This window comes from Dasypus novemcinctus, chromosome 17 (genome assembly GCF_030445035.2).
Source record: "Dasypus novemcinctus isolate mDasNov1 chromosome 17, mDasNov1.1.hap2, whole genome shotgun sequence".
Lineage (NCBI taxonomy): Eukaryota > Metazoa > Chordata > Mammalia > Cingulata > Dasypodidae > Dasypus > Dasypus novemcinctus.
Window position 1 is genome coordinate 90,304,610 of NC_080689.1, and position 21,289 is coordinate 90,325,898.

The 21,289-nt window shown below is 38.1% G+C and overlaps 1 long non-coding RNA gene across 1 annotated transcript; it reads left to right on the forward strand.

Moving 5' to 3' along the window:
* The first annotated feature begins 1,624 nt into the window (after positions 1-1,624).
* Positions 1,625-15,487, forward strand: LOC131274092 (uncharacterized). The gene is made up of 3 exons (XR_009181302.1): positions 1,625-1,700; positions 3,937-4,023; positions 15,180-15,487. It is a non-coding gene; the product is annotated as an uncharacterized lncRNA (long non-coding RNA).
* Positions 15,488-21,289: the final 5,802 nt, after the last annotated feature.

Below are 21,289 nucleotides of genomic sequence, written 5' to 3' on the forward strand. Positions count from 1 at the left end.
ATGCATAGCACAGTAAATCCAGAAGTGGATGAGAATTGTGGTTGATGACACAGAGGCAAGAGTGTCCTTGGTGAGCTAGAGCAGGTATACATCATTCTTATAGGGTGGTGGGAATGTGGAGAAGCATGGAAAAAAGCAACTGGATAGACTAATGGACTGTGATTAATAGTAATAATGTAATATTCATGCATCTATGCCAAAGATGTACTGTGTTGATAATGGGGGATAATGGAAAAGATGTGCCAAATGTATGATAAGGACCTTGAAATAATTTGATGATACTATGTCATAATCTATAAAAAATGTTTCTCTATGGTGTGGTTTGTTGATAGAGGGGTGTTGTTTGGGAATTCTGCACATGTGTATGATTGTTTTTTAAGCTTACAAATTCTGTCATAAAGATATCTTTAAAAATTAGTAATAGGGTGGGTTGAGGAAACATACACCAAATGTAAGATAATGACTATAGTAAGATTTTGGTAATATTCTTTCATAATTTGTAACAAATGTCTCAAAACAATGCAAAGTATTGGTGGACTGTCGATATATGGGACCCCTGTATGATGTTATGCACTTTTGCTTGTAAGTTGCCAACTTGTACTATACATTTATTATATATGCATGTTCATGTATAAGTAATATAAAATCATAATAGGGTGGTTTGGGGAAAATGGTTTGGTTAGCAGTAATATTTTGAGGTTACTTTTTAATCATTTGTTAAATATATTTCACAGCAATGCAAGGTATTGTTGGTAGGTTGAGGTATGAGAGGACTCTATGATATTATGTATGTTTGACTTGTAGGTCCACAACTCTAACTATACACTTATTGTTTATTTATGTGTATTTATGACTGATATACTTCAATAAATTTAAAAATATATATATAGAGAAATAGATAGATAGATAGATAGATAAATAGATAGATGAGAGATAGATAGATAGATTAGATATAAGGAGAGAGTGGCTTACAAGGTTTTAAACCCTCACACTCTGCTCTGAGAAATGCAACTTCATCTTCCCTGATTCATTGCAGGAACATCCCACAGCCAACATACATTTTGTAGCAGCTTGTTGATCTGAGCCTCACAAATAGAGCCTTTTATCTGAGGTATATGGCCAGAGAAACAACAATTAATAATAAGCTGAAAAATACTCAGGTTTCTGTTCTACTGTGGCCTTATTACAGATTTTTACAAACTTGAAATTTTCCTAGTTCATGATTCTCCTATTCAAGTAGATCTAAGTTATTAAATGGGATATGACTCAAATGCTACCAGCATCACAAGCTTCTCTACCTAACAGTTAGAGACTGTATTTTTGCTTGATTATTTTTCCTATCATGAGTTGCACAACATCTCTGCATCAGTCCCCTGTCATTTCCTCACAACATTAAGACTTTGATCAAATCATTCCTTCTCAGTAGAGACTTCCATGACCTTCCATGTCTCCAGTTTTCTTACTCCTCCATGTTCCATGCTTAGGAGCATGTGCCTTTACAACTTTTCCTACAAAGAAGTACAGAGCATTTGCTTACCTCTTAAATGTGAGCTTGTCCTGGGAATTCCATGGATCAAAACAATGCAAGGATAGGAAATTGTTCTTATTCTAGGTTTTCAAGAAACAAAGAATGGCTGCAATATGATGACACCATCCCAGAACCTCAGGCTCCTGCCCCGCTGTGTTTCAGATGAGAGAAGGTGTGCAAACTTGAACATGGTATTTTCCTTCCAAGGTCATCCTCTTATTCAGATATAAAGTCCATCATATTAAAATAGGATATGAAATAAATGGTGAAATCATCTACAAAGGTAATATCAAATGTAAAAGAAAATTTGATTTTCCCTCATACAAGTTGTAGGTGCCTTTACTCTCCATCCTCTCCTTACCTCACCTATTTTAGAAAATTCAAATTGTAAATTAGTTTTCTGTCCCTTTCAGAGGTATGTATAGTTTTTATTTGTTTTTATTTTAATTGGCTTTTTAAAAAGGATATATAGGTCACAAAAATGTTACATTAAAAATATGAGGTTCCCATATACCCCACCCCACTCTTCAAAGGTATATATTTTTAAAAGATAAATAGTTGCTTAACATACTGATCTGTTTTCTTTTAATAGACACTACATATGTACTCTTGAGATTCTTGACATTCTATTAGAGAATGTAGCAGAACTCACCACGAGGGAAATTTAATACTTTCTTTTTATTTTGTGGGTCTCCACCCAAGAAATGACACCCTAGGACAATATGAACACATTCAGGACCTTAATATTAATGTGAAACTATGAAAATTATCCTTGGAAGGCTGAAACTTAGTGGTTACCAAAGATTCCAAGGGGACAGAGAGGGAAGAATAGGTGGAATAGGGCATATTGAGAGCACTGGAATTATTCTGCATTAATTATCAATGATGCATGCATTATGATACATTATGTCAAAACCAAAAATATAGTACAGTGCAAAGTATAAACCATAATGGAGACCATTGTCCATGGGTAGTAGCAATGCTTCAATATTTGTTCATCAATTGTAACAAATGGACCATACTCATGTCAGATATTATTAATAGGTTAAAATGTGAGAGAAGGGGGGATGGGGTGTATAGGAAGTCCCGATATTTTCTATGTGACGTTTCTGTGACTTAAAGCTTCTTTGAAAATAAAATAACAAATAAGACACTGAGGGAACATACTGAAGAAATTTTCAATATATATGAAAGACAGATCATACACTGATAAAAGATGCAAGGGAAAAAATTTGGTTTTGTTTTTGTGGAGGTTTCAGATGACATAAAAGTTACATCTATGGCAGGAAAGGATAACTGGTGCAATTATTGTGTAGGGCAAATTGTGTGGTCAAAGTATAAACCAAATTGTAAGCTATAGATCATGGTTAATAACAATGTTTCAATATTTAATCACCATTTTCAATAAATGTACCACACTAATGAAAGGTTGTTAATGGGGGGAAGAATGAGGGATGCAGTATAGGAATCCCTCATATTTTTGATGTAACTTTTATGTAATCTAAAACTTCTATAAATATAGAGGAATATCTTTCTCAATCACCTGGGAACCATCTCTTGGAAATGGAATAATCAGGAAGATAATGCCCTTCTCTCCCATTTTCTGTGGGAGAGTAGGTGGAAAACTTAAATGGACACCTGGCTCCAAGTTGAAAAACTACCTTATGCCCTAAAAATATTATACTTTTATATTTCTCTTTATGTTTCCTTAGAAAAAGGCAATTAACTGAGCCAGAGGCTCACCTCCATTTCCACATGTGATTAAGATAAACTCTTTGTGATGAATGGAGCTGTCAGTTTTCTCTCTGGAGAACCAGTTATCATTTACCTTGAGAACATGTGTGTATAATGAGTAGTTTTCCCACAGATATCTAAAAAGTTGATATTTTCTTCTGACTTTGTAACCTCTTTACAGTATTGTCTGGATGTACACTTTTCTATATTTAATTAATCAAACTGTTTCCTTTCTCATCTACCCTTTTGGAGTCGTTTCGTGATTGGCAGAAGGTTTTATTTTGAATTATAATTTCCCCAGGTGTGATGCTATGGATTGAATTAGCTGGAAACTTACTGAGTTAGGTAGATAATTTACAAGACTTGTGGGCATGTAGCAGTCAGGTAAAGGACCCTGAATTATTCAGTGTCCCAACTAGACCTTCATTTTTTTTCAAATACTAAGCAAATAAAACACACTATTGAAAAAGTCTGGGAAGTACAGAGTCTCCAATCCTGTGAGAAACAACATATTATTAACTAATTTGGAAGCTAGAGCCTTCTCTGCTAGTATTTCTCCTAAGGAATACTATATCTCTGTCATATTGGCAAAGGGCTTATGAAAAAACAGTATTGATGTTGCCTTATAAGGATTCCTTTGATTTGGATAAATTAATGTATTTGTTGGTTCTTAGGCCTCATCTCAGGCAAATAAATTCCTGGAATTCATGTAATGTACATCATTTTAGAGGAAAGGAAAAACTCTTGTCAAAGGCTTGAAGGTAAGAATGTGAAAACTGGAAGAGGAAATGTAAAATTAAAAGCTACTTTCTCTTTGAAGGTGCCTTCCTTCTTTCTCTATTGTCTTCACTTGATAGGGAGGGTGACTCCCTTGTTAGGTGCTAATGTGGTGGGTGATTATAAATTGAAGCCTATGCTCATTTGCCTTCTGGAAAATCCCAGGACCCTTAAAAAATATGCAAAATCTACTTTGAGTGCTCTAGAAATTGAAAAAGAATTGCTGAATTACCACCCACCTGTTTACAACATAGTTAGCTGAAAAATTTAAGCCCACTGTTGAGATCTACTGCTCAGAAAAAAAGATTCCTTTCAAAATATTTCTGCACACTGACAATGCACTTGGTCCCCCAAAGCTCTGATGGAGTTGTACAATGAAATTCACTGTGTTTTCCTGCCTGCTAAACCCAGCATCCATTCACCAAATCATGGATTGAGAAGTCATTTTTAATTCAGGCCTTATTATTTAAAAATACATTTTATGAGTTACAGCTGCTATAGACATTGAGATTTCTTATGGATCTCAGCAAAGTAAATGGAAAAAATTGTGAAAATGATTAACCATTATAGATGACATTAAGTTTAGTTGTGATTCTTGGGAGGAGTTCAAACTATCAAAACTAACAGGACTTTGGAAGAGGTTGATTCCAGCTCCCATGGAAAATGTTCAGGGGAAGTAACGGCAGATGATATGAATATAGGAAGAGAACTAGAATGTCACTGTTTCATTTTAAAAGAATGAATACAACATTTACTCAAATAAGAAGTAACATCATCTGAAATATAGAATGCTTAAGCTTTGCATATTCCTTCACAAAATTTTTCTCACTTCAGTATTTTTATCTGTGCTTTAGATATACCTATACAAAAGAAAAGAATTATGGTTCTATATATTTCTTAAGTCCATCACTTTTTATATAACATCTTTATTATACTATCATATTCAATTTCCCCAAAGTAGATATTTTTAGCACATTGTATGAATAAGGAAAGTGAGGTCCAGAGAAAACCAAAGATGGAGACCTTGAGGACTTAAACAAAAAGCTTTTTAGTATTGCTTCTTTTATTCTTTCTACTATGTCTTAGCTCCTTCATTTCCCCTACAAGCTAATTGTACGGGATATTCTTTGAAATATGAACGAGGGCATTGTGACACTGTCTAGTTTCTCTTCCTGGCTTTGCTAGTCTCATCTGTAACAAATGTTCCACAACAATGCAAGGTATTGGTGGAGGGGTGAAGTTTGGGGATTTTGCATGTTATACATGATTGTTCTTTAAGCTCACAGTGTTTTTAATAAAAATATTTTAGTTGAAAAAAAAAAAGAACTAGAGTAAGCACTGGAGCCTAAAGATGGGACTGAACTTCTGCAATTTCATGATGCATATTTAACCAATGAGGAGTTGCTTCTTCTGAATGAACAAAGAAATTGTAGTCTTGAAATCTATTCCTGGTGAAGATCCATCTCAAGCACACCTGGAACATTCTCCAGGATACACTACATGCTTGTTATCAGAACTAGTCTCAACAAAATTAGACTGATTGAAATTTACAAACTAATTTCTCTGACCACAAAAGAATGAAGCTGGAAATTAATAAGGGACACAGAACGATAATGGACATAAAGAAATGGAAGTTAAACAACACACTCTTAGCGGGTCAAAGAGGAAATTGATAAAGAAATTAGTAACTTCCGTGAAATGGATGAAAATGAGAGCAGAACATGTCAAAACACATGGGATGCAGTAAAATTAGTAGAGAAATGTATAGACATAAATTCTTGAAGGAAGGAAGGAAGGAAAGGAAGGAAGGAAGGAAATGAAGGAAGGAAATGAAAGAAAGAAAGGAAGAAAGAGCAAAGATCAAAGACCGAATTGAACACCTGGGGGAACTAGGAAAAGAACAAAAAATCCCAAAGCAAACAGAAAACAGGAAATGACAAAGGTTAGAGCAGAATTAAAGGACATGAGAATTTAAAAAAAAAAAATTTTTTTTAACAGATCCTGATGTGGGCTATGGGTGGAAGGCTCTTTGTCTCTTCAGAGATAACTAAGTTGTTTGACTTGTGGGTGTGAAACGGTAAGAGGCTGCAGTCCTGCTCTTAGGGACCAGCAGGCTCCAGTCCCAGGAAATGTTTAACAAAGCAAGGGCTATAAACTTTAAGTATTTAGGGGAAATGCAAAAACCAAGGCTTATCTAAAATGTCTGGAGTCCCTGCTAAAAGCTTACCTAAGATGTGAAAGAGATATATGCTAATTGAAGCCTATTGAGAACTGAAACAAAGGGACCATTTGGCCTTTCCTCTCTGTATAAAAGACGTTTGAAAATCTTGTTCGGGGCTCGGGATTCAAACTGAAAGCTCCCGAGTCCGGCCGGCCGTCAATAAACCATTTTTCCTTCTCAAAATCATTGCTGAGTCCTGGCCTCTCTATACTCAAATAATTGAACTTCTCTTAAATTCCACAACATTAATGGCGACCACGAAGGGACAATAAATGAAGGCCAGAGACGGTAGCATTTTGCTGCCCCTTCCAAATCCCCGAGGAAGCCGGGAGGACTCGGGTGAACCCCAAATCTGGGCGCCCCTGGATTAAATTTAATCCAGAAAAGATGTGGGCTCCACCAGAATCTTCCCGACAAAAATCGAGGGCAATGGAAGGTCTGAAGAGAAAGATTCTGAGAACGAAAAAGAACTCCGAACATGGAAGAAGGTAAGACTCCCCGGGTGAGCACAGTCTGGAAGGCCCTAGCTTTAATTGCTAGGAAGGGGAGGCTGATCACCTCCCGAGAGAACCCTAGTAGCCCCAGAAGGCTGGGGGGAAGCCGTTCTCTCTAGGCTTGGGAAAAGGAGGAAAACCGGGGAAAAGCCCTGGTGTTTTGGGTTTGTCTAACTGCATGTTAGAATCTGGTACTGGTCTTATATCCACTAAAGGAGTGGAGTCTCGATTTTAATAGGAAGGGTATTTATAGGTTCGAGTCCTAATATCCTGGAAATTGGTCTAGATTAAGGAAAACAAAACTTGGTTACAGGAAAATGGATCGGCTTTTCTGGTGGAGCTTGGTCTGGGTGTAAAGTTTAAACAGTGGAAAAGTCTAGCTGGAATCTTTTGTTATGGTGCTAATTTGTGAATGAATTTGCTTTATACCAAATGTTAAGTGTTCTGAGGTTTGTGATGGCTGTGGGGGGCAGCCGTGGTGAAAATAAATATATAAACTTGTGAGTCAGATTAGTGACCTTTGTGCTTCTGTCTGTGTCAGCTCAATGTTAGTATTGGAGTTGTGTCCTTACATGAAGTAGAATTACAGCTGAGCTGGAGCCCTCCCTTGCCATTGGCAAGGGGGTGAAATGATTCTGGGGCAAAAGCTGAGGAGTCTAGATGTTTGTGCATGTTCTGGTGTCTTGTCTCTGGTCTGGCCCTTTGCCGGGGCTTGGAGGCCATCTGTGTCCGCGCCAAGCACCCAAGTCTGTTGGGAATGTCCCAGTCAGGGCGGCTGGGTTCCTGGGAGAGTTGCCAAATTTGAGTAGGTTCTGTCTGCCCATTTTGGCTGAAAGCTGGAAAGGTGGGAGCGGCTTGCCCCTTTCCAGTGAGTCCACCCTTCTATTCATAAGCCGCATTCCTGTTTGTTGTGCACCCGACTGCCTGGAAGGGGGGGAAGTGAAGGAGGTGAAAAGCAGAATCAGAATAAATGCAGTAAAGTTCCCTCCTTAGGGTGTCAAAGCCAAAATACGTTTGCATTCTGCTCAGGTTCTTAGAAGGTATTGTAGTAACCTTAAGTAAGAGAATGTGTTCTGTGAAGGTAAACTTTGTATTAAGGGTATAAATAATTATAAAAGTTTTACAAAACATTGTTTAAGGTATTTAAGTGGCTAATTGCAGAAAGTCATTATTTAACAAAACTGAATTGATAATAATAATAATAAAAGGCAATTTTATAACAAACTTATTCGGCAGCCAATCTCCCCTGCCAACTTGCTTCCAAAAAAACTGTTTCTGGTATTACATGCTACTAAGTATTTAAAGTGAAGAAAAGTTCATTATTTTAACAAACTTGTTTAGTATTAATGGCAATTATATGTTGTAAGAAGTTTGCCTGGTAACTTAGTATGTGGGATATATGGAGTGGGTTTTTTATTGTTAAGGAAACAGAAGATGATTTTGTCCTAAGATAAAATGATTGATTATTGGAAAGAGTAGAGTGTGGGACAGAACCTGAATGAATACTGAAAGTGTAGAAGGTTTGTGGAAGGGAAATTTTTATGATTAAAATTGAATAAGATCAATATACAAAGAAAATCTTTTATCAATAGCTTCTTGTGCTTTAACCTCATCATATCCTCAATGTTTGAAGAAGAGTTCTTTTAAAAGAACATTTTATGTTCTAGAAATCAAATCCTGAAAAGTAGCCTTTTATTTCAAACTAACTGCAAGAGATTTATTCTTTCACTTTAAAAGGAAAAATTAAAGTAATGGTTAAGTTCATTTAATATGTTATAAGTTGAATGAAAGGTATTTAAAGGTGTTATAAAATTAATAGGTTTTAAAAAATTAATAAAAACTGTAACTAAGAGTTAAAATCATTTATAAATGCATTTATATTGTAAAACAGTGGAAAGACAATAACTGAGATTATAGCTGGGTGAATTTAGCCTGAAACTATTATTTAAGTGTAAATTCTACACTAACCTTTCCTTTGTTTATGGTTACTTCAAGCCTAACCTCACCCTTTGCCTTTGCCTATGGTTATTTCATAATTGAGAAGAGCTGGGACAGCACTGTCTCCTCTCCTGGTATTAGTAACCCTTTCTCTCATGAATTCAAGTGTAAACTAAATAAATTGCTGCCTGATAGAATAAGGTTAAATGACCACTGGAGTTTTATTATCTCCAAAACCAAAAGGGGGGTGGAGGGGGAGAAGTCTCCTGCCTTGACGGTCAGTGTTCCTAAGAGTGGCAATTCATGAGAGAAAGCAGTCTGTCTCCCTGAGGCTTCAAATAGCCTCAGTAAATATATATAAAACTAATCTTGTTGCTTATCCAAAATTCTGCTAATTTCAAGGTAAAATATAAAGTTCTAAAACAAAATGGTGCTAAGGCATTGAGAACATTTTGGTTATTACAATCCATTAAGTAAGAAAGAAAATTCTTGTGGTAAACTGCATGGTCATAGTGCAAATTAAGAAGAGTTTCAAAAGTCTTTGAAAAGTTTAAAGTAACTAAAGTCATGTTGTTGTGTCAAACTATTCATGTCTGCCTATTTGCTCAAATTGTTCAAAATTAAATATGCAGTTATATTTATAAATATTCTTAAAGCCCAAATTGAACTAAGCAGGATGAAAAAGTCATAGAAATCTGATTATGGAAACAATTGGGAAAGGGCCTCCTCTTTGCAAGAGCTTTTAAGGCAAGACTAGGTGTGGCAGATTAAACCTATCTACTAGGCTAGGGAATTAAGAATCAGTTTGCCTGGTAATTTCCCAGTTTAAACCTTTGTCAGCCATAAATTGGAAAAAAAAAAAAAAAAAACAAAGATTAGGTTAATTTTCACAGAAGAAAAATGTTGATGTAACCCGGCGGCCTGCTGCCTCAGTCTCCCACTCCCGGGTTGGACAGCAGTGGAGGAGACCAGTTTAGGCCAGTCCTATGGGCAGTGGAAGGATGCCCAAGAAGGAGCTAACTAAGTCGGTGCCATTTCAGCACTAAATTCTATTCCTTATTTGACAAAGGGGGGAGCAGGTAAAAACTAAAATGGTTGGAATGTGATAGAAGAAGCAGTTAAATCAAACTTTTGCGTGGGAAAGTTAAATCTCAGATAAGCTGTAACTTCTGAAGTATCCAATCTATGGAAAAACAGGAAGAGCTTGCATGCTAGGCTTAGGGGTATAAATTGTGTCATTTTTCTTTGTTCGGGGCACCAGCCATATCTGGCTCTGCGCCCCTTCTTGCAAGATTGAGAATAAAGTATTTTCTTCTCCACAATCTGGTGAGCCTTATTTTCTTCCAGAAGATTTCTTTCCAACAAAATAAGGTAATTAGTGGCTCTATTAACAAATTTCAGTAAGTAAAGGAAAGTCCATAAAAACTATGGAGAGATCTTTCCTGGGTTATGATTTTAAAAAATTAAGTAATTGTGTAATGTGTTTTGAAACCTGGTAGTCAGTATGCATGTGTTTTAAAACCTGGTAGTCAGTTATGCTTTTAAATTAATAATTTTCATAACTTAAAGAAAAGAAGTTTTTAGCTTCCTGTAAGGGAAAAAGAGAACATTCCTTGCATAAACTATAATGGTTTCAATTTTATTTAACTTGAGTGTAATCTCCCATAGTTAATTTATAAACTAAATTAACATATGTACAAAATCTTTACAGTAATGAAAATTGTAAGTGAAAATTGTAAGTTCACATTGGTGAAATTAGGCTAAAGGGAAAAGATTGTAGATATGCTCTCTTAAATAAAGAGTAAATTTCTTTCATTGGTAATTGTAATTTAGTAAGTTTATTTAAACATGAGGTGTCTAGTCAATGCGGTTATAGTCAATTATAAAGAGTTTGTAAAACATCTTCCAAACTGAAAATGTTTAAATAGTTCTAGTTGTAGAAGTCATTGTTAACTAAAGAAACTTAGATTGGTATTGGTAGCAGAAATAACTTCATGATAATAAACCTGTCTGAAGGCCACTGCAAAATACACATTTAAGTAAATGGTAATAAAAAGTTGTCTTGATTCTATTGGAAATATTCTGTTTTCATTCTAACAATGAAAAATAATATTTTTCCTCTATTACTAAAGTAAAGTACCTACTGTTATCTTCATAGTAAAATTGTGTAAGTAAATAGTCATTTGATATATGTATTGCGTTAAGTTGTTTAAAATATATATAAAACAAGGAATAAACTTTAACATTGTCAAACTCTTGTGCATTCGAACCAGGCCTTGTATACATTACAGGTGGCCTCTCCATGTGAGTTATTGGCTAGGCTGGTCACTGACCCCTCAATTAAAAATATGTGCTATATCAGTCTCTGGTTCTGCTCCTGAAGTCGATGGAAACTATATTGCAGTTTCAAGCTCCTGCAAGCAATAATGACTCGGTACAGCCAAGTGTACAATGGATATCGCCTCCAGACTGGCACTGTTCCATGGTGCCAGAGAGCACTATGCACCAGGCTAGTAGAATACTGGAAAATCTCTGGAATACTGGAAGGATGCTGCAACTTGCTCACTGCGTTGAAGAACATGCTAAGTGGAGCCATGATACCAGGAGACTGTAAGTAAAACTTAAACACAATTGGCATTATGGCCTGCTCTCATGGAGAGATAACATGTAAAGTATTACAAACCTGAAACTCAAAACTAATAATGGCAACTCTGAATCCTTATGCATTAAGTAATACATTAGTTAATATTAAGTGCTGTACTTTTATCCTGTACTAAATATATGCCTAATAATTGTAATGTTATCTTTTCTATTTTGGATCAAGTGCAGAAGTATATTAGACATGTTAAATTCCTGGTAAAATCATTTTCTAAACAGTTAATAACATGTCTATAGAATAAGGTGGCAGTCTCAGCCAGTCTCAGTTAGCAAAAGTGAGGCTTGCTTGCTGATGGTGAGTCACCTATTGAACAAGTCGAAATTGCTAGAAATTGTACAATGAAAACCAAGGTGTAAAAATCTTTATTCTGTAGTTCTGATCACTCCCACAGGTGAAAACTAAGAATATTTCCAAATTAGTGTTCTAATCCTGAGTGAAGCCAGTTGCCCAAGGAGTGCCAGTTCACCAGGAGCATCTGACAAAGCGAATGAGTGTCAATCATTGAACAGCTTGGAATGTGTCTTCAGACAAAGCTAAGTGTCTGTTGCAATTTCTCTCTAAAGATGGATAACTTAAAAAAGAACATATATGCTGTTCCCACCAGCTTTTAAGGAATGCCATCTTTATAGGCACCTAAACTTGTCTACCTCTGTAATCCAATGTGTCCTCTTTTAAAAACAGGTATTCCAAAATTTTAATTAAGTTTGTTTCTTTCAGAGTGAACATCTTATTAACCATATGAAAACTTCATCCAACTTCGTACAGAATGCCAGATCCATCTTCCTCCAGTTAGAATAAATTAAAGAGTTTTACACCTTATTAGGCAATGACTACAGCCCATGGCCAGCAGGAAGCAGTTACAGAAAAGAGATCGTCTCCCTTCAGCACCCCTTTTAAATTAAAGGTGTAAACTCTTTAAGAGTAAAATAAAAGTAATAGATGGATCTGGAACCTGACTGGAAATCCACGTGAGTGCCAGTGGCAGCAGAATAACTGCGGGAGGCCCCTGCCCAAGATTCTGCTGTCCAGAATGAAAAGTTCTAAACTTCTAAAAACGGTCCTTGATGCTGTACTAAAGACTGATAAATAATCAGTCAAGACAACAAACAGTCATCCACCTCATAGCTACAACAATAATTATGCCAAAGCTTAGCAAGTAAACTTTGACAAAGGGGGGGAATGATGTGGGCTATGGGTGGAAGGCTCTTTGTCTCTTCAGAGATAACTAAGTTGTTTGACTTGTGGGTGTGAAACGGTAAGAGGCTGCAGTCCTGCTCTTAGGGACCAGCAGGCTCCAGTCCCAGGAAATGTTTAACAAAGCAAGGGCTATAAACTTTAAGTATTTAGGGGAAATGCAAAAACCAAGGCTTATCTAAAATGTCTGGAGTCCCTGCTAAAAGCTTACCTAAGATGTGAAAGAGATATATGCTAATTGAAGCCTATTGAGAACTGAAACAAAGGGACCATTTGGCCTTTCCTCTCTGTATAAAAGACGTTTGAAAATCTTGTTCGGGGCTCGGGATTCAAACTGAAAGCTCCCGAGTCCGGCCGGCCGTCAATAAACCATTTTTCCTTCTCAAAATCATTGCTGAGTCCTGGCCTCTCTATACTCAAATAATTGAACTTCTCTTAAATTCCACAACAATCCAAAGATGGATCTTTGAGAAGGTTAATGAAATTGACAAACCTAGGAAGCAGATATGGCTCAACCACTTGGCAACTGTCTATCATATGGGATGTCCAGGATTCAGGTCCCAGTGCTTCCTAAAAAAAAGAGGCAGACGCCATCCCTCACCACAACAGAGCTAGATGCTGCCACAACAAAGCTAGACACATCCCCACTGCAACAGCAGAGGCTACAAGCCAGCAGACACCACAGCTCACAGGGAGCAGAGGTGGCTCATTCTTTGGATGCTCCCCTCTAATGTGAGAGGTCCAGGTGTGCTTCCCAAGACTACCTGAGCAAGGTGAGCAAACAATTAGCACACAGAGGAGAGAATTATCTGGGGGAAGAGGCAGATAAATAAAGTAAATTTTTAAAAAGTAGTTTAAAATAATAGAAAAACCTTTAGCCAGACTAAGAAAAAAGAGAGAGACAGAAGATGCAATTAAAATAAAAAATGAGAGAGGAGATATCACCACTGATTCCACAGGAAAAATATAAGATGATACTTTGAAAAAATATATGCCAACAAGATGGCTAAATTAAATGAAATGGACACACTTCTAGAAACACACAAGCAACCTACATTGACCAAAGAATAAATTGATGAACTCAGTGTACCAATCACAAGTAACAATATTGAATTAGTCTTCAAAAACCTTCCAACCAGGAAAAGCCCAGGATCAGATGGCTTCACAGTTGAATTCTATCAAGCATTCCAGAAAGAACTAATAGCAATCCTACTTAAAGTCTTCCCAAAAGTACATGTGGAGGGAACATTGTCTATCTAAGTCATTTTATGATAACATAACCTGAATACCCAAACTACTTAAAGATGTCACCAGAAAAGAAACCACTGACCAAACTCTTTAATGAGCTGCATGCTAAAATCCTCAACAAAATATGTGCAAAACATACTCAGCAGCAGATCAAATCAATTTTAGACTGTGATCAACTGGGTTTCATCTGTGGTATGCCAGGATGTGTTAATATAAAAAATAATACACCACATTAGCAGATCAAAAGAAAAAAATCACATGATCATTTATATTGACGCAGAAAAAGCATTTGACAAAAATACAGCATCTTTTTTTTAATAAAAACACTTCAAAAGATAGGAATAGAAAAAAAAAATTCTCACCACGATTAAAGGCATTTATGAAAATCCCACAGCAGACAGGCAGGTCAACATAAGTGCACCCACATTATCTCTCCTACAAAGAAAACGGCTTTGTGGGGATAAAATCGTGCCTGAGTGAGGTGTTTTGGGGAACCCACAAAGCAGGAGGCTTCTGGACATCAATCTGGAGAGTGTGTGATGAAAAAAGTGTCAAGGTAAAACCACAGGTTTCTGGTACTTGTGGAGCTGTGAGAAGGCAAATCCCACCCTTAGGGCAGGAAGCTGCAGCATTCTCTAAACCCTCATGCCCCCAACCCGGTGCTCCTTGAACCCCACCAGCCTCAGAAAAACTACAAGATTTGGAGGGTTCTGGTGTAGGGTGCTGAGGGGTCTGATGAATGTGGGTTCAAATGTATGGACCCTGCTTTTTGAGCATACCAGTTGGCTTGAGGCAAACCTAGGAATAGGTGAGAGGTGAATCTGCTAAGGCAGACTGATTTACCTAAATTCCCTGGGATAGGGAAAATTGGTCTAGGAGAATGTGAATTCAGGCAATTAATCCTGTGCCACACACTTAATGGAGGGGGACAGTAGGAAGTGCTTAGCAGGCTTCCAAGAGCATATTTAGGGTTCCTGGCAAGATGTGGGTGCTCTTTCTCAAAAAGACTAAGAGTCATTATATTCTGTGGTGGGTTGGTTCACCAGGGTCCCATTTGAATCTGGAAGGATAGCTCTTATATGGGCTTCCTGCTAAAATCAGCAGGAAATCAGCACTGAATCTTATTGAGCTTCTGAAGAAAAGGCCAAGTTCTTAACGTTGCACTGGGATTGCGAACCCTCTAAGGAATGAGTCAGGAGACACAGCATCTTGGACAGGTAGAGGAAGTGTGCATGCGCAGAGCTGTGGGGGGAGGAACCAGCTGGTGCAGCAAGGAAACACCTATAGGCAGCCAGGGGAGGGGGTTTGTGCTGGAGGCTGAAGCTCTGTGGGAGGAAGGCTCTTGTCCTGCTGACAGTGATAATGTCCTCCATCTCCTACCTGCAGCTTGGTGATGGTGAGCATGAAATCTGTTCCAGAACCTCTGCCACTGAATCGATTGGGGACTCCAGATGCTTGGGCTGATGCGTAATAGATGAGCAGTTTAGGAGCCTGACCTGGTTTCTGCTGGTAGCAGTCTATGCTTCTGCTAAGACTGCCTGGACTTGCAGCTGATGGTAATGGTGTCTCCTGGAGATACAGCCATGGAGACTGGAGACTGGATCACACAATGTCACCACTGGACCCCGCATCAGAATGGACAATGGCACACATTCCTACCACTTTATCAGAGACAGATTAAATGCATCATTTAATATGTGCTTTCTAATGCTTTCCAATTAAATAATTAAATAACGGCACATAAATGGGTCATTTTGAAAACAGGCATTATGGTCCTTCCATCTTAAAATCATTTCTCAATTCTTCAGAGATATTGTTCTGAAGACATTGGGGCACTTTTAAATTTATCACCAGAAATCAGAGGAGCAAGGACATGAGGACCTGCATCTTTGAGATCATCTTGCTCCTCTGACTACACAATACTGCTCAGTTCACTTTGCAAAGTGCTCATTTATAGAATCTGAGCAGCTGACCTGGGGCTGGGGGAGCCTGTGCAAAGCAATCAGTGCACGTGGAGAAAATGCATGGGCCTTGAGTGGTGAACTATGCAGTGGAAATAAGAGTTAAAAATATCATCACAGAGAGTCTAATTTTGTGACAACTCAGAAGCTTTAATACAAACTTAGAATCTCTAAAACTACAAATGGTATCAGATCTAATGAAGAGATTTTACTTTAAGTAAAAATATATTCAGGCTGGTGGGCTTCCTGATGTCAACCTGTGCCCCCTCTTCACCTCCTCCTGGTCTCTGCTGGCTGCATCTTCAACATGAACTTACTTTTGAAGGGACCACCCCCCAGGCCAAGACAGGGCTGGGCTAAGGAGGCTGGCAGCAGGTTCCTGTAGTTCCTTCAGACCTGAAGTTCTTAGAGACCCCAGGAATGAGCCCCAAGCCTCTGTTTTCTCCTTCTGCAGCTCCTACCTCTACAAACAGGGCTTCATCTTACCAGGTTCCAGCTGCTCAGTGTTTTAGCTGGGCCTTTCTTAGGGCCATGGCTGGGGCACCCGCTGTGCTGTGCTGTGCTGTGTGGTGACATCTGTGGGGGCCATGTGCTGCTGCCTGCTCTCCAAGACTTTTGGCAAACAGTTGGTGGTCTGCTTACTGGTAAGTGACCTATGCAATTTCCTTTAGATTCAGAAAGGCTCCATCCTATCATCCCTCATTCCTCTAGATACTCTTTTCTTCTGGGAAACAGCTCTTAAGTTGACACCATTTCCCTAGTGATCTAAGTTCCTGGGACACTCTTTGAAAAATTTATCCAGAAACACCTGTAATTTGAATGGAACAAGACACTTTCATCATTAAAATAGTAGAAAAGAGAATTTCCTCTGCAATTTCTTGCTAATGACCTATTCTTCTACAATCCAAGGGAAGCAAGCTGATGAAATGCATGGGACTTGCACATGGAGCTGAAATGCACAGTGACTTCTGTGGATCTGTTTATGTTCAGATGCACTAATGTCATCATGTTTATCAAACCTCCTTCTGATCTCATGCCCTGACAATTAAGCTGATTGCAAACACAATGCTAAGGATGAATAGAGCAATCTTGTATGTTTTAGATATCTTCTTGAGAAATTCACATCCATCTAGATGAGAGGGCAATGCCCTTAATTCACCTGAATCCAATGACCATCATTACATTTTCTAATCTGTCCTTCTGTATTGGAGTCCCTTTTACCTCCTCCTCTTAGGAGGAGAGACTCAGCACACCATGATTTTAGTCAATGCACCTTCTGAATGGTCTTCAACTTGTCATTTGGCAAGAAGAGCATAGGAATAACTTTCTTTTTTATTTTAATTAAAAGAGAAAAACTTGGTTTCTGATATTATTATGTGTATTTTAATTACCATATAGTTCCCATTGCTCCCTACAGCTACAGTATTGACTTGGCAGAGGCCATGTTAATATGTCCAAGGGCAGAAGGACCTGGACAGAAAACCTGCACAGCTCTGTGATTTTGTACCTTACAAGAGCAGCTCACAACCACTTATCAGCAGTGATGTCCTTGAGCATCACCTGCTGGAATTTTCATCTTGTCGAGAGCTTTAATCAAGGCCACTTGCACTATATCGATGCTCGGGAATACTCATGTTCCACAGGAAAAGTGACTTCCTAGACTGTGTTTTGGGGCATCTTAAAATCCCTTTCACATCAAGGATTTCCTTTAAAATTGTGTTTCTTTAAAAGAAGCTTTGTGCTGGCATAGGTGGAAGGAAGGATAAACAAGGAAGTATTGCATGGTTACAAGTCCCCCTGCCATTTAGCAGAACTCTTAAATACTTCACCCTTCTGATTTTGCAGCAATGTGTCTTCCCACTTGTGAGTTTACTGGCAATTTCCCAAATAAATGGATATAAATGGGCTCAGTTTCTGAAAATAATCTTGGTGAAATAATAATATACTCTGGGGGGAAAAACAGAAGAAAGAAAGAAGACTAGAGAAGACTAGATAAAAGAAGAGGAAAGAGTAGAGGGGAAGAGAAGAAAATGTATAACTTTGGGTCCAAATTTTATAAAAGTCAAGGACCAAAAATGTGTTTAACTCTAAAGCCATTTTTATCCTGAACGTACTCAAGGACAGTACAAATAGGTGACCTCTGGTTCCAGGGCTATACAAGAGTCAAGAATTTACCCCTGTGGGGTACATTATCCTGAAGGACCCTACCATGTACTATGGGCTAGAGAGGCACAAATCCCAAAGTAAATGTGATCCAAAGTAAAAGTGGAATCTATCCTGCAACAGAGAGGAACTAATAGAAAGGTTTGTTTTGTTACAAAATGGATAATAAAAGATATATTAGGGGTCTAAAGAGAAACATAACTGACAAGAGCTATCTGTAAATACTAGCTTGGTGCAAAATTAATTGTGGTTTTGTATTGTTGAAATTGCCATTTGATATTGGCATATATTGTTAAAAAATGTAATTATGTTATACATTGTTTTAATGTGCATTTCTCACTTTATGTTTCTTTGCAATTGACTTATTGCTGTTTATTTTATATTTATTTTAGACTATGGAAATGATATTAGACAAAAAGCAAATTTGAGCGATTTTCTTATTTGAGTACAAAATGGGTCATAAAGCAGCAGAGACAGCTCACATCATCAACAACGCACTTGTTCAGGATCTGCAAACTAATGTACAGTGCAGTGGTGGGTCAGGAAATTTTGCAAAGGAGATAAGAGCCTGGAAGATGAGGAGCATACTGCCCAGCCACCAGAAGTTGACAATGACCAACTGAGAGCAATCATCAAAGCCGATCCTTTGACAACTACACCAGAAGTTGATGAATTCAACGTCGGCCCTTCTGTGGCATTTTAAGCAAATTGGAAAGGTGAAAAAGCTTAATAAGTGGGTGCCTCTTGAGCTAACTGAAAATTTTAAAAAAATTGTTTTGAAGTCTTGTCCTCTCTTACTCTATGCAAAAACAAATCATTTCTTCATCAGATTGTGACATGGGACAAAAAATGGATTTTATACAACAACCAGTGACAACCATCTGAGTTGCTGGACCAAGAAGAAGCTCCAAGCCCTCCCCAAATCCAAATTTGCACCATGTGGGCGAGTGCTGGCCCATGAGCAAGACCGTGCGCTTCAACGTGCTCAAAGTTGCCAAGGCTGCTGGCACCAAGAAGCTGTTCCAGAAGTTCTGAGACTGGACACCTGTCCACCCCCTTGGCTCAGTATAAATAAGTTTGTTCACATCTACAAACAAAAAACAAAAAAGAACTTGCACCAAAAACTGGTCTTGGTCACTGTTCATCTGCTTCCAGTCTGATCCACCATAGCTTTATGAATCCTGGTGAAACCATTACATCTGTGAAGCATTCTCAGCAAATCCATGAGATACACTGGAAATTGCCATGCCTGCAGCCTGCAGAGAGGGCCCAATTCTTCTCCATGACAGCACTTGACTGCACGTCACACAACCAATGCTTCAAAAGTTGAATGAATTGGGCTACGACGTTTTGCCGCATCCGCCTTTTTCACATGATTTTTTACCAATTGACTACCAGTTCTTCAAGCATCTCAACAACTTTTGGCAGGAAAAACACTTCCACAACCAGACAGATGCAGGAAATGCTTTCCCAGAGTTCATCAATTTCAAAAGCACAGATATTTATGCTACAGGAATAAATAAAAATATGTTGATTGTAATGATTCCTATTTTGATTAAGAAAGATGTGTTTGAGCCTAGTTATAATGATCTAAAATTCACGGTCCAAAACCATAATTCATTTTGCTCTAACCTAAAAATATTAAAAGATTTTATAAAAATTGTCTTACATGACTGTTGGGATGCACACATCCAAATTCTGTAAAGCATTGCAAGCTGGGCACTCCAAAGAAACTTTTTCATATATTTCCCAGGAGAATCTGGCAGGCTGAAGTAGAGACATTTTCTCTTCAGGCTGCTTGCAATTTACTGGTGATTTGAATCTACACTGTAACAATTAGGCCAGTTCTTGCTTCAACAAACAATTGGGTGCCATTACTTGGACAAGCTGACACATGAATCTAACCATCACAAAAGACAAGACTTCAAACCAGAGGCAAGGAACATAGCCTCATGAGCACCACCTCTTCTTTGGTGGGCCTTATTTGGTAATACATGATAATCTACCTCTCCAATATAACAAAGCTATACTCATTTATAATACAACTAACTACTCATGATTCTTCTAATCCTTTATTCATACCTATAATTATAAATATACCTATTAAATATATCTCTCAGAGTCTTATGTCTTTGAAGTGTTCAAATGCTGGTTGAGACCTGAATCCCAGAAGAATTGCTGCTAACTCCTCTCCAGTTCTTCATTATATATAGAATCAGGCCTCTGCATTACCCTCAGAGCAAATGTTTTCTCTGAAAATGAGCAACAAGCTGCTTAGATGTCACCCTTAGCACTGTCCTTTAGGTCAGTTTGTCAAATAACAAAGTGATTAGTATCCTACAGTGTAACTCCTCCACCTACTTGTGATAAGTAAAATGACTTCAGCTCCAAAGTTGTCATAGAGCAGGTTCTTCATTTACTCCCACCAAAAATCAATGATATGTTTAGACTTATGCAAACAACATCAGATCGCTTCTACACTTAGGACACCAACTTAGGAACAAATAAAACAGAAGCCCTGACCTCATAAAGCTTTCATTTTACTGGAAGGGACAAACAATAGACAAATAATATCTCTGTATCCTCTCTTATCCTGCTTTTCTGAGATTTCCTCTCCTGTGTGCTAGGTGCACAGTGTAGGTACCACAGCTCTTTTCTCCTCTGACTTGCCTTTCTGGTTCAGGAAGCTGAGGTGGGTCCCTCAAGGTGGCGCCCACTGCCCCCTTCCCTCCTTTCCCTCCTTTCCCTCCTACTGGGATGGGCATGCTCACAGCACCCCTGTGGTGGGCAGAGATGTCCCTGGGTGTCATGATGCAGTAGTGCCTCACTGCAGTTCCTGGTGCTTAGGGAGATGGACTCCCACTCTACCTCCAGATCCTCTGACTTTTGTAGGAAGAGTGAAGGGACCCAGCTAATTGAGGGGTTGAGTGTGTTATCCACCCCCAGCTGCTTCTTGGAATCTCTAGGAAAGGACAAAGTAAGCCACGGCATCTACAGAGTCCCTGTTGTGCACCAAGCTCTGCCTAAACCAGAGGGCAGAGTGTCCCTGCAGACTCACCTAGCAATCATTATTAGAGTCTACAAATGCTCTAATAATGATTGAAGTGATGAATGCACAACTATGTAATTATGCCAAATACTGTTTGTACAATTTGTATGAATTGTATGCTTTATTAATATGTATGAATAAAATTGATTTGTTCTAAAAATATGAAGCAATAGAATTGATTTTTAAAAACAGAGAGGGTAAGAACTCTTCAAGAATAAGATAAAATCAAATTGAATCGCTCTAACCCTTTGCAATGTAGGAACTTTCCTCTTCAGTATGAGTTTAAATAAATTTCAAAAGTACATAATTTTTTCTTTAAAAAA